Source organism: Ambystoma mexicanum, chromosome 3p (assembly GCF_040938575.1).
Source record: "Ambystoma mexicanum isolate Mex_15411 chromosome 3p, UKY_AmexF1_1, whole genome shotgun sequence".
Lineage (NCBI taxonomy): Eukaryota > Metazoa > Chordata > Amphibia > Caudata > Ambystomatidae > Ambystoma > Ambystoma mexicanum.
Window position 1 is genome coordinate 1,119,298,114 of NC_090925.1, and position 17,927 is coordinate 1,119,316,040.

A 17,927-nucleotide genomic window follows, 5' to 3' on the forward strand; every position below is an offset into this window, starting at 1 on the left:
CAGGCCTAACGCAGCCATATCCGATCTGGATAAATCCTGCCAGAACGAACACATACTCCTGACCTCTCAACCACCACATCTACCGCTAGAAAGCAGCTATTACACTGATACCGCACGAGCTGTACACATACCCGGTGCTCACACACACCTTTTGACTCCCTCTACTCTCTCTACTGATATGAACTTCGGTTCCCAAGGGCGTTCAACCTACCAGCGCCTTCAGACCATACCAATGGTATATAAGGCGCTATATAAATGCAAAATAACAATAACATGTATGCCAGGGAGGTTTTCCAAATGACATAGGTTTTAAATGGCATGTTAAGCCCCACCCAGTTTCTCTCCACTGGACCACTGTGTAACAATGGTGGCCCATAGCGTCCCAATTCATGTCAGGGAGACCCTTCTGTTTGGGGTTTCCACCCCACCTCCTGCTTTCAAGTCTCTGGTGGTATAGGGGCCTCGCACAGGTCTCTTTGGGTGTCTCGGGGTGGCCGTGTTCTTCACATGGCTATGTATGGGCTCCAGTTCTGGTCTTGGCTGAAATGCTTCTGACAGCTAGGTTGCATGCATGTTGTTCACAGGGATAAAGGGATCGCCCTCTCCCTCACTTCCCTTGCCCCGAGGGGGTGGGGGGTGAGAGTTTCCTATTGGCCTCGTCACACTGCATGGCAATGAGGCACGAGAGACAAAGTAGCAGTAAGCTGTCGGAGCCTACTGTGCCGGTGCATTCTCTCTCCACCTTTGACCACGGTGATGCATCCCACATGTAGCAGGTTGTGCATGCTGATGGGGTACGCAGTGATATGATATATATGATATGATATATGGTATTTATAACGCGCCTATACACAAGTGTTTCAAGGCGTGACGAGGCAGGGAAGGGAAAAAACAGTGGAAAGACAGACAAACGATCCTACTAGGCCAAGTGTCATTCAGATCGCAAGGGTAGGGAGAAGGGAAAAGTGCCTGGGGGAAGGGAGAGGGGAAGTGCAGTACATGGGATGGAGGAATAAATACGATAGGTAAACGGCCTGATGGTGGCAAGTGCAAGGTAGAGCAGAAGTGCTGGTGGGGGGGACTGAAGGGATACAGAAAACTGTCCCTAAGTGCAGGGGGTTTCCAGGGAGGCAGGGCAGGAGTGCAAGGGGTGGGACCTGGCCCCAGGGTCAGAAGGGTGGCCAGGTAACCAGAGCAGGTTAGGCGAGGGGTTTCAGCAAGGGAGAGAGGCAGAGAAAGCAGAAGCAAAGAGGAAGGTTTTGAGGTGTTTCCGGAACCGGAGATGGTTCTCCTCAAGTTTCAGGGAGGCAGGAAGGCTGTTCCAGAGGGAGGCTCCTGCCGAAGAGAGATATCGACCACCAACTCATTGCTTGTGCCCCAGTGCCCCCCTCGATCTTCCCCCAGTGCCTTCATTCTATAAATCACCACCTCCCTCCCCTTCATAGTTTGTACAGTCCATCAGTTGGCACTATCACCCCATACCAAAGTCTTTGAACTGGCCTTACGCACTGACTGATCTCTCTTGGTACCTGCACTCGATGGGTGGCCCTAGGCTCTGCCAGGTTGAGGCCACAAGTTCTGGCAACAAATCCACTAGGGGATTATTAACCGCATATTACAGTTATTGTGCTTCTTGGCTCACCCTCTAGGACATCTCTTTCGGTACATATACCTTCCTCTTCAGCGGCTCTACTGTCTCCTCGACCTGAGAAGACTTTGAAAGGTGAAGACTTTCTCATGAAGCACACAGACTGTCAGCATGCCATCCCTGGCTGTCACTGAGCGCCCACTACAAGTTGCTGTGGGTCATACAATAGGTTGAATTTAACTCGAAGTGTGTGTTTTCAACGAGGGCGGTGTCCCAGGTGCCGAGTCTGGTCTCGAAAGCTAGCCTTTTATGATATGATACGACTTAGGCAAGAAAATATGTAGTAACCCTGTGGGAGACTACACCAACCTTGTTCTCTGGGCAAAAGGTGACCCAACCTACACAAGTTGGTAGAGTGACTGAGCAGCCAGGCCTATCTCAAGAGGGGTCAGTGTGAGCTGTAGGGTTGTAACATAGAGATTCACAGTGACAGGTATTCAAATAACACTTATACTCAAGGTTTCTTGATTAAAATAATGATTTATTAATTTAACAGTCAGTTTTAAAAGAAGCCTTCTTTAGAAGGGAGCAATATGCAACATTTAAATACACTTCAAATATACACTCCTTCAGTTCAGTTAAGTAAGTAAATATCCTTTTGGGATGGCACACAGACAGTTCCTACACCCTCGGGTGACTTCAATTGCTAGGATACTGTGGACAATGATATCACTTGTTACACTTAAACTGTAATACTGAAGTTATGGCAAAAAGGAAAAGGTTAGGGAAGGAAACAAAGGTTAACACGTTTCTCAAACAGGTAAGCACTTTTCAATCCCCCAATGAAATATAGGTTAACCCTTTCCCAGCTATACAAGTAAGGTATGTATGACTTTTTGGAGGGACAGATCAACACAAAGTCAGAGGGTAAGAAGAGTCTTCAGTGAACCAGGTCAGCCAATGTCAATTGAGCAACGTCTAGGGGAGTTGAGGCACTTTTTGAAGATAGCACAAAAGTGTTAAACAATGTTATACAGAGTTTTCTTGGAAAAAGAATCACTGTTGGGCCACAAGCTGGGAGGCTTGTGAGAAGCAAAGATGCAAGCAACTCTGCAGAGGGCAGCCAATGCAAGTCACCAGTGAGAGCAAGCAAGCTACACACAAGAGCCAAGTACCCCTAGTTTCACAGTACCTGGAGTCTGAAGAAGAGGTTCCAGCTGGCTTCTGTTCCTGTGTTAGTCCTGCAGATCCTGTTGTTCCTGGGCCTCCGTCATGGGGACAAGGGAGAGGACGTCTGGGGACTCCTGCACTACGAGTTGAAGGTTGGTGGCAGCAATGGGCACAATTCAGATCAGCAGCACTTCACGGTTTCAGCTACTTGCAAATAACACCACTGCGGTTCTTGGACACCTTGTGGACTTTCTTTGCTTCTGGGGTCCAGCACTCTCTTGAGGTGGCTCAGGCTTGGTTAGTCCTGCTCCGAGGGAGTCTGGAGAATCTTCCTGGAGCTTGGGTCCGGCTTAAAGGCGATGCACTTGCCCTGGTGTTTGTCCCCTGGCACTCGGTTCCTACAGCAGCAAAGAAGTACAGCCAGCAGAGAAAGGAGTTACAGGCAAGTACATCTTGGGGCTGACCCAAGGGGAGAAGTCGTCCTTTCCACGCTTCTCTAGTCGATTAGAAATTTGGAGCTTCAGCACTGCAGCAGGGCTTCACCGGGCAAACCAATGGTCCAGGAGGGTGCAGCAAGCTTCTCTTCCAGTTTCTTCTTCGGTTCCTTCGTCCAGTGGTCGACCTTGACTTTTATGCAAGTCTCTCCCATTCATTTGCAGCCTTGCGGGCACTCGCACAGCAGGGTGGCTGTCCTCCAAGGGCAGCCAGCCAGCCAATCACCTTTGGGTGCATTCCTGTAACCAAGGAGACCAAGCACAGGGAGTTTCGGGAACCTCCCTCGCTTGCTCCCCTGCCAGACACGCTGGAGACAGAGGCAGGCTTCACCAGTGAACCCCGCCAAAGACCAAATGAACAAAGGGACCAAACCTGGTTTGGCGCGTAGAGTAAATCTCAAGAAGGACCTTTCCAACAAGAAATGGTGAAAAAAGAAGACTGGGGCCATTTTGCCAAAACGGGCACCCATGGGTGCAATACTGCAGCTGCGAACGCAGCCTGCAGTAAAAACACACAATGGTAGGAAAAGGTAAACCACTGCCACCAGGCATTAATTGTAGAAGGGGTAATATAAGATGTTTACATGAGAAGGTAAAAGTAAGGTAGACTAAGTAACCCCTCCAGCACTCTATGTAAGATAGTGTGTGCTAGATCTACAAAGAGAAAAAAGTAAGTAAAGTAAATTTCACTTTACTACTCTTCGAAACAGTAGTTTATCCAAGAGAAGGTATTTAAACCTTAGTAGAAATCCAAAGGACTTCTCTGTGACACTGCACTGAGGGTGCTGTGCGTCACAATACAAAACAATGATTACTATGGAGTTTGTCAGGCACCAAAAGAAACACAGGGTTCAAATCAAAGAGAAATACACGAGAGTGGGAAAAAGGTCTCTCTCTCCAGGATAAAAATTAAAAGTCCTAGAGTCCAGCAAAAGAGCTGGGGGTCTCTAAGGTAGAAGGGAATTAACACAGAATTGAGAATTCTCCCTAACACTATGGCATTTGTAACGTGCGTATACACAAGTGGTTCAAGGTGCGACGAGGCAAGGAAGGGGGGGACAGAGGGAGGACAGAGACGACGATCTTACTAGGCCAAGTGACACTGAGATCTTGCAAGTGCAGGGGAGGTAGAAAGTTCCAAGGGAAAGGGGAGGGGTCAGTGCTGTACGTGGGAACAAAACAATAACAAGAGGTGTGGCCAGCAGGTGGCAGGTGCAAGGGTAAGTGCAAACAGCAGATGTCCAAAAATTCAGGTAGGGGAATGTAGGGTTCCAGATACAAACCCAAGTGCAAGGGTTGCCGCGAGGCAGTGCGACTGGGCAGGCAGGGACCTTGGCCTGAAATCAGAGGGTAGCCAGGTGTTCAGTGCAGTATCAGACAGGAAACCAGCAGGGGATAGGAAGAGAGAAGGCAGAAGCAAAGAGGAAGGTGTGCTTCCGGAACCGGATATGGTTCTCCTCAAGTTTCATAGAGGCAGGGAGGCTGTTCCAGAGGGAAGGCTGTTTGAGAGGGAAGCCCCAGCCAAAGAAAGATCTACCACAAACCTGTTGCTTGGGGATGCGACTGATACTGAGAGAGTAGGAGGTATTGAGGATGCAGAAGGCCTTGTCGACAATGCAGAGTGAACTTAATCCTTGTAGCTACTGGGAGCTAAAGCAGAGATGTCAGTGCTGGAGATATCCCTGGGCGTGAGGCCAAGGACAAGTCTCGCAGTCCTGTTCTGGATGAGTTGCAGAGGGCGGAGAATAGAAGCAGGCATATTTAGAAAGAGGCTGTTGCAGTATTCCAGCCTAGAGAGAACCAGAGCTCTAGAGACGGTGAGCTTCTGGGGGCAAGAGAGGAGGTGTAGTTGGTAGTTTGACTTCTTAGAGACGTCGGAGATGAGAGGAGAAAAGGAGAGTGTGGAGTCGAAGATGACCCCGAGGTTCTTAGCCTCACAGGTGGGAACAGGAAGAGGGCCAACGGAGTCCGGCCAGAGAGTGACAGGAAAGGAGGGTGCAGGTGTGCCGATGAGGAGACTCTCTCTTACTGGCATTAAGGCAAATGTTTTGCTTAGTTGCACTCCTCACACTTTGCAGAACATATTTGGGCATCTAGCTCTGTGAAGCCCACCCTCTGGTCATAGGGATGGTTTTTCATAGTGCTCTGCCTAGTAAGAGGCTAGTTGAGGCTACGCCTGTGGCCCTGTGCGGTGCCACGCAGTACCCCCACAGGAATTAAGCGATTTCCCTGGGTTTTCATGGACCTCAGTGACTATCCAAAGTGTCTTTTGAGAGTGTGCATAAAGTGCTCCACGTCTGAATTCTCTTGGGGACAACAGGGGGCAATTCTTCAGTGTTGACGTTAAGGTCATTCTGGAACCGCTGGAACTTGCCATGGTCTGTTTTAAGAGATAAATTGGCAGTGCGTGGGTGGTGTAGATTTGCTCTAGCTTTGGTATTACTGTACACACTGCCATTGACTCAACATTTTCCAACTTGAGATAGTAGGAGAACTCCACCACAACCCATGCAGCTGTGATGTCCATCAGGTTCTAAGTAAACATCGGCATGGATGTTCTCCAATGCTCTTCCCCCCCTCGGGGCATGGATCGAATGGGAATGGCTGGTGAGGCAGCACATGTGGTCTGTAATGGTACACACCTAGCCATTACAGTTTGAACAGCTGAATCCAGCCTGAGGCATATCCCCTGGTGACTTGTGTGCATGAGGTGTACCTCTGTTACTCATCGAGCCAGAAGGCGTGCGTGACCCCAACCTGGATCGAGATGTAGGATGAGCCGTAGACGTCTCCGAAAACCCAGTTCCCCCCGATTTCAAGAATCAGGCTTCCTCTTTGAGAGGGGCTCTTTTTCACGATGTACCACTCTGTTATTTATGTAAGAACAGACAGCGTAATCTATAATGGAAAAGAGCGGGATTGAGCACACCGCCAGACCAATGCTGCAAGAGATACAGAAAGGTTTTGAGTATTATGCCTAACTTGTTTCTTTTTAATTAATTCTAGTAAACATAATAGAACTGCCAGTACCTGAGATAGTGTATGTGAGTAGACCTGAGAGAGAATCCAAATGGTTGATGAAAACGACAGGAAAAAGTAATAAAATGTTAAAGTTAGTATAGGGAGGAGAACCCGAACGGCACAAGGGACGCACTAGGGCCGGGTTGGTGTATGTCCTGGAAAGCATTCGTAAATGCACTTCAGTAGAAAAAACAAACAGTCTCTCAGTATGCAAATACAGTTAATCAGATAGTTGGAGCAAAGGCAGTCCTTGATAAGCAGCACTGTTAGAAATGGTCTTATTCCAAATAGATGATTCTGATAGAACAGGAAGAAAGGACCAAGCAGCATAGCGCTGAAGCGGATCTCAGCAGATCTTGATCGAAGAGCCGGAACTCAGATGGAAAGCAAAGGCGTTCAGTTTTTGAGCAGAAGTGAAGAGCCACAGAGCTCGTAGAACTGAAAGTTGAGTGGGGAGGCTCCTGCGGTTTAACGGTAGTAAAGTAAAACTACTGTGGCAACAAATCCTTAGGGTAATCCAGATAAGCAGAAACAGAGTACAAAGCCGAGGTCTGGTAACTAGAGTTCAGAGTCAAAAGGTTCACGGAGGGAAATCCGAGGAAGACAAACAGTGCCATAGGCGGGGCTACAAAAAGGCGCGTAGTAACGTACAATTAGTTCCCACGGCTGAAGGCTTTAAGGAACAAGGGGGCGTGGCTTCCGTGTAAATGAAGCACGTCCGATCAGCTGACTAGCACGTTTACATGACCTGAACAGTTTCCAAGGCAACTTGTAACGATGCCAAAGCGGATTCCATGGTCGGGAAGTTCTTCGTAAGTAAACTCTTTGCTGCCGCTGCCGTAGTGTAACACCCACCCTGTTAATCATGGAGGCAGGTACTACGATGCATGATCCCCAAAGAAACAGGCCCCCTTCCCTTCAGAGACTGGAAGTTTGTCACTTCTGAGGAAAAGGCTCTTGATGTGATGTCAAGCGGTCTGTGCTGTGCTGCTGTGGCTTGAAGAAACTCTTCCATCTTGGTGGTGAGCGCTGCTTTGAAGGCACCAGTGCCATCTTCTTTATCAGTGGCTTTCTTGGTTTTCTCCATGGTTAGTGCTAAGGGAATGTTGATCATTGTGACCGATTTGACATGCTGCTCCAGGCATGAAACTGCTAACTCCTCACTGACCCTGGCATTCTGCGGATGTTGGGAAAGGAAGTCAGCTGGGTTCCCTGTCCCCAAGCAGTATTAGATCATGAATCAAATTACTGAAGCTGTTGCGTGCACTTTCCTATCCTCGAATGGGAGTACAATGAGGATCCATTCAAAATTTTGAATGGCCGTCCACAGAGATGAGGTGGAAGGACCTGCCATCCCAACAGCAGTACAATCGCTTAATTTTCTATCTGAGAGGAGCACATTTCAGGCAGTGTTAACTCACAGCTTCTGAAAGCCACTGGGATTATATGTTCCGCTCAAGTGTCTTGGGGGAATTACAGCTCCCAACCCATGAAAGTTGGCATCTACCAACTGCTCAGTGCCCAGCTTTAGGTTGAAGTACTCCATGGTGGTGCCTTTGATATTTGTGTTTTTGAATGCTGCAGCCTGCAGTACCCTCCATTTGCATGGTTTGGCTGTCTTGGTGAGTCAGAGCAACTCCATTAAAATTGAAAGGTTAGGGGTAAACTTCCTGCAGCATTTGACCATTAGAAAGCTACGAATGTTTTGTGGGGAAAAGTCTGCTTTAATGTCTCAGACCTTCCGCGAGCCAGCAGAGACTCCCTCTTCCGGAACGCTAATCTGAAAAATTAAAGCTGGTCTTTGTGGAATTAGCAGTTGCTTTTGTTGAGAGCGTGCCCTCTGTCTTGTCTCTGCTAGACAGCTCTCAACCAGCGGTGCTGTTCCTTGCAAATAGGATGATTTAATCACTTATTTAAACACCTCAGCCACTGAGGAAACGGTTGTGCAGTATAGACCCACATATGATGAGAATGTGAAAATGTGCCAGGAGTCCTTGTGTAAAGGGATCTGTGGTAGCCCCCAGTCAAATCAAACTTCAAGAAGTGCTTGGCCCCTTGAATGCTGGCGAGGAGATCTAGAATCTTGGTCAGAACGGTCCATGCAGATGCGCACCTGACCAGGCTTCTTCGGCTTCCGTGCCACAGACTATGGGCAAGACCACCCTGGTAGGTCTGGTCGACTTTGAGGATGCCTGCCTTCTCCAACTTGCAAAGTTATTCCTCCACCTTGGGGCACAACTGGAATGAGACTGTTTTCAGAGTGATGGTTTGGACCGTCTTATTGATGTGAAGACCCACTTGTAAGCGCAGGCAGCCAATGCCTTTGAACAGATCATCCAACTCTTGCAGAGGGCCTTAAATCTCTTCCAGGAGGCTTTCAATTTGAAGGCAAAGTGTTGTCGCAGAGGAGGAGCGTGGCAGCGTCTGCCGGTGAGACAGTTTGCTTTCCAGAAATAAGTTGTTGTGCTGAAACATGGTCTCAGTCACGCCCTTCAATAGAATGGGGCATTCCACTTCATACATGTAAACATGGACTTTCGTGGGCCCGATTGGAAGACAGGGTTTCAGGGGCTCAAATTGGGCACTGCTAATAACACTCAGGGACACACCCATGTCGATCTAGGCGGGCGGCCAGGGGGCTGTGCTTCCGGAGAAGATTATACAGCAGATGGGTTGGCAGCACAACTTCGAGTCGCACCTAGATCATGACACAGTCTGAACATCTTCCAAGTCATTGTGCTCTGGTTCTTGTGAAGCATCCACTTGTCTCACTCGTTGTTTGGAGTACCTCGGATCTGGACCGCAGCTCAAAAGTGCCAGAGTGCCACACACTTGTAAAGTGGTTCAATCAGCCGCACTTTGAACATTCCCCTATCTTGCTGGACAGTGGCCTGCGTGAGGCAGATTTTATTGCAATAATCGCAGGAGGTTTTGGGTACCCTTTTCTCTCAGGGCCTTCTCTTCACTCTATTCACTGTACTTGTGCGTGTGCCTCCAGCTGATGGCATACTCTTGAGCTATGGCCTCATTTTGGAATGCTTCCATCTACTCAGCCCTGCCCTATGCCAATTTTTATGGAGTGGCTCAGCTCCAGGATACGCCACAGGGATCGGGGGGGGGGGTAGGGGGGGAGTGGGGGCCCCCCCGACACTTGCAGCATCTGCCAGTGTCATTTGTTTGAAAGCACCGTTGGATTATCCGGACACAGACTGCATCCGTTGGTCAGCAAACGTGCCCACGTATGCCAAGGGCTGTAGCCTCGCATGAAAGGCATCAATGGGTTGAAGCATCGTCTGTCGCACTTAGCGAAGTTGGAAGTGCTCAAAGTTGGCATTTGCTTGGGGGTTGAAATAGCAAGCGTCCATTTCACCACCCTGTACAGGTCATCTACAAGGCCCCGAGGAGTCTTGAAGATCTTATGCACCCCCAGAACTGCATAGAACAGCATTGCAGTTTTCTTTGCCTCATTGTCATGCTCTTCAATGGTAGCCAAGCATAGTTCCAACATCTCCACCCAGTGCACACCTGGGGTCTCTAATTCCTGGGTGGGGGTTGAGAAGGGGCTGGCACAGCTGATGGCCCTGGGCATGGGTGGAGGAACAAGGGGCATGCACTTGAGTCACCAATCCTACCTTAGTCATCTCAGCAATAGGGGGGCAGCAGAGTCCTGAAGCTGCTGCCCCAGTAGCAGGGATGCAGCTGCCTGCCTGGTGTGCCGGAGACTGTCCAACTGGTCGTGGGGATGAAGCACAGGTGGACTCTCCTGTATACACTTGTCTGTGTGGCAATGAGGCATGGGAGACAAGGTAATACGAAGCTGCCGCAGAACTTGCAGTTCCTGTGCGCGCGTCTGACTTTGAGCGCAGTGACACACGTGTTGCATGTGTGCAGGGCATGCATCAAAAGCCCCACATCTTCTTTCTACATCACCACACATCACAGGAGCCTTATCCAAATATTTTCCTGTGGGTTCCACATAGGAATCTGAAGGATTAAGAAAAGCCACATCCAGGCTTGGGGCCACCAACTCTTGCATCATCTTTCTAACAGTGGGTCTGTTCCATTCAATGCCGAGCAATCTCTGTTTATACCCTACAAAAAGATGCAGTCCTCTGAATGTGTGAGACCTAGGAGACGAGGACGATTATGTAGGGATAGGCCCCCCTCATATATGTGCTTTATTTTTCCAGCTTGTATTGAGAGAATGTGAACTTCTCCCTTGTAAGCCCCTTACTACAACCCGGGGGGGGGGGGGGACTGAATCTTTTCAGAATGCCACACTAACCTGAAAGGATTGCATTGCTCTGAGGACCAGAGTGACCCTGGGCCCAGCACAAATTCTCCTCTCAATTAACTTAACTCCTGCTCAACCAGGGGCAGATGACAGTTAGCAGCCTTATTCCAACAAAGGATGGAGGAAATTTGGCAGGGGTATGGATGCAGAGGTTCAGTGGGAAGGATAGTCTTGTCTGCAGGTGGAGAAAAATAGATCTGGGTAAATCTAGCATCTAGAGTCCCCTTCATGGTTACCGCCTTCACCGTAGCTCCTGCCACGACTGTTCTATGTTGCAAATAAGAATCCAGTAAAGAATGCACGACTCCTCTGCCTTTCATTTATCCTAAACTTCATGAGGTGCATGGCACAGATTTGAAACACTGCAGTGGTGAAGTTTGGGCGCAACCCACCATTCATTAGTGACACAGACCATAGCACTTGAGGGAGATCCTGCTGCACCTACTGTGGCAAATCAGAAGAAAAATGTGGACCATAGGACATACTTTGCAAGTATCTTTATTCAACTTAAGAAAAACACCTCACTAAGCCTATTGCTAAAAGGGGAGTTCCCTTTCTAACAAGCTTGCCAATAGACAAAAGAAAACTAGTCCTCCGTTTTAACCGATCCACTAAACTGGCCTTAACACTTTACAAAAATACAAGAAAGTTTGGTGGCGTGCTCAGCACTCAGTGTTGGATACTATAATATTTCCCAGTATTTCCAGGAATCTTTCTTAGTTTCGGATTTTCCAGTTTAACAGTTCTCCTTATTCCCCAGTTCCTGGCAGCTTATCAAAGTTCATCAAGTTTCCAAAGTTCAAATAACAAAACAAATCCAAAGTTACTTAGAAGGAGGGATACATCCCTGATCCCGCTCCACCACTTGTGTTGCTCTCTCCCCAGTAGATTCAGGGGTTGTGGGCCTCCAGGCACCCCTCGTGTTTTTTCTTTACTGCGCCGCTCTGGCTCCCTTGGGTTTCTTTGTACTACTACTTCACTTGGATCTCCTGGGGTATCTGTAACCCCTCTTTACTTGTGGTTCTCTCAGTTCTTGGGGGGGTTTTGTGACCCTTCTGGAGGTTTAGGTTAGGGAAAATTCTCAGAAATATGCTAATTCCCTCCACCTAAGAGACCCCCCGCAACTTTGCTGGATTTTGAGGACTTTTTTTTACCCGGAGAGAGTGAGACTCTTTTTCCCCACTCTCATGTATTTTACTGTGATTTTTACCACTGTTTCTTTTAGTTGTGGAATCTGACAAACTCCATAGGCATCATCTTATACATTGTGTCGCACCGCACCTTCAGTACAGTGGCACTGGGAAGTCTTCCAGATTTCCCAAAGGTTTAAAATACCTTCTCTTGGATAAACTACTGTTTCAAAGAGCAGTAAAGTGAAATTGACTTTACTTACCAGTGTAGCTTTCTAGACCCAGCACCCACTATCTTACAATAAAGTGCTGGAGGGGTTACCTAGTATCCTCTTTGTCTAGCTTCTCATGTAACATTGTTTATTTCACCCTTTTCTCATTGAATGGCTCGCGTCAGTGGTTTCGTTTTAACTACCATGGTGTGCATTTACCGCGGGCTGCGTTTGCAGCTGCAGTAAAGCACTCAACTGTGCCATTTTTGTCAAAGTGGCCCAGTCTTCTTTTTTTGCCATTTCTTTGTGGAAAGGTCCTTCTTGAGATTTACTCTGCATGCCAAACCAGGTTAGGTCCCATTGTTCGCTTTGCCTTTGGCAGGATTCACAAGTGAAGCCTGCCTCTGGCTCCAGGGTGTCTGTGGTAGGCAGGAAGTGAGAGAGGTACCCGAAACTCCCTGTGCTTAGCGTCCTCTGAGACCCAAATGCACTCTGTGGTGATTGGCCCACTGACTGTCCGGCAAGGACAGCCACTCTGCTGGGTGACTGACAGCTAGGATGGAATGAATGGGAGAGAAGTGAATAAAAGGCGCGTCTTTTGGCTTGGAAGGCAGATTCGGCAACTGGACGAACAAACGGAAGAACAACTTGAAGAGGATGCCTGCTGCAACTCCTGAACCATTGGTTTTCCCGGTGAAGCCCTGCTGCTGTGCTGAAACTCCAAATTCGTATCGACAGAGAAGCTCCTGCAAGGACGACTTCTCCCCTTGAGTTGGTGGGACCAATCAACTCCAAAGTAAGCCACCTGGACATCCATCTCAGAGCTGCTTGAATTTCCATAGAGTTGCTGCTGGAAACCGTAGAGCCAGGGAGAGGAACACCAGATTGTGTGCGTTCCTCCGGACTCCCAGGAAGCAGGACTGATGAGCCTGAGCCCCCTCAACAGAGTGCGGGACCCCAGAAGCAAGGAAAGTCCATCTCGACAGCCAGGAAATGCAGTGTTGCGATTAGATGCAAGGAGCTGAAACACTGAATAGCCACTGAAAGTGAGGTTTTCCGGTTGCGAGTTTTGACCGTCCCAGTGCATTTCAGGAGTCCCCCGACATCCTCACTCTTGTCCCACGACTGAGGCCCAGAACAGTGAGATCTGCAGAGCTGCACTGGAACAGAGGTCATCTGCTGCACCTTTTCTTCATTTTAAAGGTACTGTACAAAGTACAAGAGAACTTACCTCTTACTGTAGAGTTGCTTGCATCTTCTACTACTCACAAGTCCAATCAGCTTCTGTCTCTACATGTATTTCTTCTTTTCATCAAAGACTCCCAATAACTTGTGCAAAGACTTTTCCACTTACCAGAAGTGTTTCATCCTATATAAGAAGTATACCCATTGACTTTGGCTTAGCCTATTGTACTGAATGGCTTCTTGGTGGAACCAAAAGTATTTGCCTGCATAAGAATATTTGTGGTCTTGTATGTTCTAAATGATCTTTTCCTTTGACTTCTTATCTGATTCTAAATGCAACAGTGATATATTAATGTCCCCATCACCCTAGAACCTGAAGTCACCTGAGGGTGTAGGTAGTATCTGTGGGCCATCCCAAAAGGGCATCTTCTGATTATAGAGATATTAACAGTGTGTATTTCATGAAGTGTATTGAGTGTTATTATTATATTGCTCCCTTCTGAAGAAGGCTTATTCTAATTGACTGATAAGTTAATAATGGTTTATTCAAGAAACCTTGAGTGTAAGAGTTTATTTGAATACTTGTAACTGTAAATCTCTCTGTAACTCCACTACAGCTCACATTGACCCCTCTTGAGATAAGCCTGGCTGCTCAAAACGCTACTAAAACTGCGTAGTACAAGCTTATACCAAAGGTTGGGTTTCCTATACCTGTAGTCAGAGTTGTTTGTAGTGTTCCCTTTGCCTAACAGTTTATCCTCTGCGAGTTTCTCAGGCTCTCGTAACCCCTCTTTTTCACTTGTGCAGTCTCTCTCTGTGACCCTGTACTTCAATTATCTCCCTTTGTTACCCTGTCGACCTAGGCAACCCACGTGCCTTCCACATTGCAGGATCTGCTCAAGTGAGGGTGCGTCTTTAGCAGTGCTCTTCCCCGCCTGCCGGTCTTCCGGACTTGATACAAGAGGTCTTCAGACTAAACTCATTGCAGCGTTCTAACGCCCTCATGCTTATCTGTTCTGAGTGGAGGATTCACTCCTCCCTTGGTTCCTGTTTTCGGCATTCATTCGCAGACCGTAGGATCACCACATCTTCAGTCTGCTCAAGACTCCAGGTACATTTGACTTTGGTTGGTCTTGGCTTCTCAGCAGTGGCTTCTCCCTTTGCCCCTCTCCCTTCAGCATTTGCCTCGCTCCGCTCCACAGCCGGCTTTGCTGTGCAGCATCGATCCACCCCTTTCCGACATACTCCTGTCATAGCCTCACCTCTGCTTGTGGCTTCTCCTCCACTCAAGAGTCGTTGAGCCTTTATTCTCGATCCTGTCATTAGCATAGCGTAACATTCACCACAATGTCGAAAAGGTGTAAAATTCATCATTTCCTGGAGCCAAGCACAGAGCAGTCTTGTCTGTATTATCTTGTGCCACACACAGTCATTATCAGTATTACTGACGCCCATGTAGCTGGCGTATAGGGCGTTCTCTAAGGGAATGGGAATCCTTGTCCCCTGAAGGGGAGTCACACCCCGCGAGGTCCCGCTTTTCCAAACCCCAAAGGAGGGTTATGCTTGGCATGCTCAACTTCCTAGTATCAAAGACGGTGGCTCCTCCTAGTAGAGAAGGGACGAATACCCTAGATTTGTCTCACTACCCATGCAAATCCAGCCATCCCCACAGCTAGCACGCAAGTTATGAACACTCCCTCAGCAGTTCTACCATCTCCAGGTACTCTATCCATACTGTGTAACCACAAGCATTTGCGTTATACGTTGTGGCAGTTGTTGGGTTGGACTTTGCACCTAGCAAGAAATTTGTGCTCAGAGTGTTGGGGCTTTAAAGTCGCCATCTGTTCACTGTATAGCCCAAGGCAAAACAAGCCAATGGGTCGGCTTGAAGTTGGCCATTGCAAAAGGTTTGTCATGCACAGAACACTGGATTGAGAAGAAAATCACTGTTAGGGAAAACATTCTACAAACTACAGTCTTAAGAATCCAGTAATGATTTCATCACAGCATTTTACCAACCAATTAGCCAAAAATCATCTCGTTCTGAATTGCATTGACCCCAAGGTCCAGGAGGAGTGTACATGCTCAACGATCTGTACGTATTTGCTTCTGCTTTCACTTGTCATACAGTCACTTAGTCACATTTACCTCTTCATACTTATACTTCTTCTGTCTTTCACTGCCCCCCCTGCAATAACAAAGCAAATGTTAGGAGTCCCCCTTAATAAATCCCTTATTTCCTCATCCATATTCTTGCCCCTACCTCCCTTCACCCTAACAGCTAACTTTACCATATTCATTGCCACCATGACAATGTGAAGATGAAGCTGTAAACGGTAAGAAGTAAATGCATGAAGAAGTAAATGTCTAAAGAAGCGAATGTAGAAGAATTACAAAAAAATATTTTTTAGGCATAGTAATGGGTGGGGGCAGTCCCTGGAACAAACCCATCATCACAAAGGCTGTCAAATATTGCACTTACTGCATGAAAGAACCCTCAAAACTTATGTACTGTACACATCAGTGTAGCCCACCTCTCCCCCCTCTTAAAAGGGGGGCTTTCTGGGAGGCACTTTTTTGTGGTTAATGGTTTAGACAGGGATTCATCAAATGCGGCTCCACAGTCTGTTGCCTCAGGCTGCACCTTCAATGAAGCATACCTCAGCACATGTGCGGAACAAGGGACCTCTTCAAATAAAATCATATATCAGAGTGCTGTTGAAACAGACTAGTATCCTTAATCCGTTGCTTACCAGTCTTGACCAGCTCCCATAGATCCCGAGCTCCGAGATTGCCCCGGGAGGAAGGAAACAAAGGGATAGGAAACACATATATACAAGGCAACACAAAGACAGACAGGGAACTGTAATACGTACAGTATAGAGACTCTGCCCGTTGGTTGAGGGGCAAAGCCCTTCTGGTACACCACCAGTTTAAGTTTTATTTTTTTAGATAAGGGTAAAGCACACACATATTGAAAGATTAACACCCAACTATCCCTACTTTTAAAACTAACCCTTCCTAATCCACTTCATTGAAAATATAAATTCTTGAATTAAAAAAAAAACAAGTCTGTAAAGTGAACATTAACAATATTTACACTTGGTCCTTACTTGAATCAGGCAGCCTGGCAAGTACTGCTTGGATGTCCCACCCATCGGTAGCTGGTCAGTTGTAGTCCTACTTCTGGATTATAGTCCCCTGGGCCAAATGTGCTGTGTGGTAAAGGCTAGCAGCAGGGGTGGGGAGACCGGTAACCAGTATCCCGACACGGGATGGGTTTGTTTTATTTATTTCTATAGCACACCTGACCCTGAGGTATCTGGGTGCGTGGGATCACAAGTAAGATTGTTACAAAGACAAATAATCAACATTGCAGTTACAACTGTAGGAAATACAGAGCCCATTAGGCAAAAAAAAACAGTGGTTACAGAAATAGGCATTACAGTAGAAATACAGTTATACTTGTTGATTAGTTCTTACTGATTAGCCAAGAGATGGTGTTTCGCGTGAGATTAGAGAAAAGCTGGGTCGTCTTGATGGCAGGTGGGAGAGTATTCCATAATTGGGCCACCATGAGAGGGAAGCTGCTCCCTCCTGATCTTTTTAGTTTATATCTCAGGACCACTAAGCAGGACAAGTTAGTTGATCTAGTAACTTGTGTGGAGGATCTTTATCAGTTGGTAGGTTGGAGCTGTGTGGTTTAGGGATTTGAAGGTGGGGCACAACGTTTTCAGCTCAATCTTTTCCTTTATGGAGAGCCATTTGTGTTGTTTTCTTATTGCAGAGAGGTGCTCTCTCCTTGAGATGTTTAACGTGACCGAGTGCATTATTCTGCATTATTTGCAGTTTGTCGAGCATGTGCATGTCAGGAGAGGCTTGGTTATGGCCATGGTGGCATTGGGGGCCTTGAACCCTCACAGGCCAGGCCAAATGTTCCAGAGACAGCCCAGCTAATGTTGCAACAGGAGGGGGCTGGGGTGACTGGAAAATATGGTTGCTGTAGGGGGGCCCTAGCACACTAACCATGTCAGGTATAGGGCAGCAGCAAACTGCAGGGTCTGGCGTGGTCTTCAACCCGGGCACATGGCCTGAGCAGCGCAGCGATGAAGAGCAACTCCATCCAAGTGATGGAGCAGGCCTGTTGCTTTCTGCTTCATCCCTCCTGACCACAGGCAACCCTATACATGAAGAGTCCTGAGTGACAGTAGTGAAACGTTGCACTCCCCCCGCCCCCCTCCTTGTAAGGGAGCCATGCTGTAGAAACAGTCTCGGGCCATGGCAGTGATTGTGGCACCCCTCTTGGCAATAGAGAGCGCTACACCTGAAAAGAAAATAATCCAGGATCAACTAGGACTTTGAGAGCTCAAGCTCAACTCTCTGCGATGAGGGTCATGTTTCAACTGTGTGCCTTTGTATATCCACTGTTCTATTTGAACGGTCCCTCACATGGCACACGTGCCGAGGGACCCTTTACTGAAGGCAAAGCCTTAGTGGGATAGGAGGAGGGAGGTTAAGGGGGAATTACACAGGAGAAAGGGGGTTACACCCTCCCCACACCTTTGAACCATTTTTCAGACCAGAGGATAGCCTTCCCATGATCAAAAGTATCTAGCCATGATTTTGAGGGCCATCCAGTTCCACTACCATGAATCTTAGGCACCTATTCTAAGGATGGAGGACAAGAGGAAATGACAGAGGGCACATACACCGATTCCCTGGTGAATCACATTTTATTTTCATAACTGGCCTGATCGAATTGGTGGAACAGAGCAGTTGGATGACCACCACCTAGGGCTTCCTTCGGAGCTGGCTATGTGCAAGATACCATAT